Here is a 1,063-nt window from a genome sequence, read left to right as displayed (position 1 = left end):
CTCCTTTCTCACCATGTTTCGTGCATTGTGCAGCTCACCTTGACCAGGTAGAGCTCCCACTTCAGCCCCCTCCCCATCTTGTCCAGTACATGCCTGGATCTATGATCTCTGATTCTCTCACAGGGAGCTATGCAAATGGATATTGGCAGATGAGTTAAACACAGGCACTGTCCTCCCCTGTTCTACAGTCCTTTCCTTTTTTTTTTATTTGAGATGGATTCTCACTCTGTCTCCCAGGCTGGAGTGCAGTGGCGCAATCTCGGCTCACTGCAACCTCTCCGCCTCCCCGGTTCAAGTGATTCTCCTACCTCAGACTCCTGAGTAGCTGGGGTTACAGGCGCGTGCCACCAAATCCAGCTAATGTTTGTATTTTCAGTAGAGATGGGGTTTTGTCACGTTGGCCAGGCTGGTCTTGAATTCCTGACCTCAGGTGATCTGCCCACCTCGGCCTCCCAAAGTGCTGGGATTACAGGCGTAAGCCACTGCGCCTGGCCAGTCCTTTCCTTTTTAAAGAGCTGAAAATATTTCAGAACCCACATAATTTCCATTTTGTTGTCAAGCCACAACCATTGTTTCAGAGAGAAGGCTCTATATGAAAAAGACTAGGTCTTTTTTTTTTTGTAATCATGTGCCTCTAGATATGAAAAAAACTAGGTCTTTTGAATCTCCATTTCTCTCCCCACCTCCTTATACATTCCTTTCTCACTCCAGATAATTGCCTCCTCCCTGCAGGTTTATTTCCAAAGTAATTCAAGAAAATTGCTTTGACCCCTGTTTGATGGATCCACACATTGTGATCTTCTGTGGCTCCTAAAATGTTTTAGAGTTTTCTGGCAGGGGGATAGGTTAGCTTTTTCTTGGCCATAGACTGGGTAGTTCTGGTATGACAGCAAATGTAATCTAATTTTTCTTCTTTTTTCTTATTTATTTATTTATTCATTTTTTTTTCAGCTCCAGCTCCAAGGAATTCTGATTTTTAGATGATGAAAAAAAGGAAGGAAAGAAAGGAAGGAAGAAGTAGAGGAAAGAAAGCAAGAAAGAAACGAATAGCAGCATCCAACAA

Source organism: Mandrillus leucophaeus, unplaced genomic scaffold (genome assembly GCF_000951045.1).
Source record: "Mandrillus leucophaeus isolate KB7577 unplaced genomic scaffold, Mleu.le_1.0 Scaffold641, whole genome shotgun sequence".
NCBI classification, from domain to species: Eukaryota; Metazoa; Chordata; class Mammalia; order Primates; family Cercopithecidae; genus Mandrillus; species Mandrillus leucophaeus.
The sequence above is the reverse complement of the archived record's forward strand: the minus strand, read 5'-3'. Positions refer to the sequence as shown.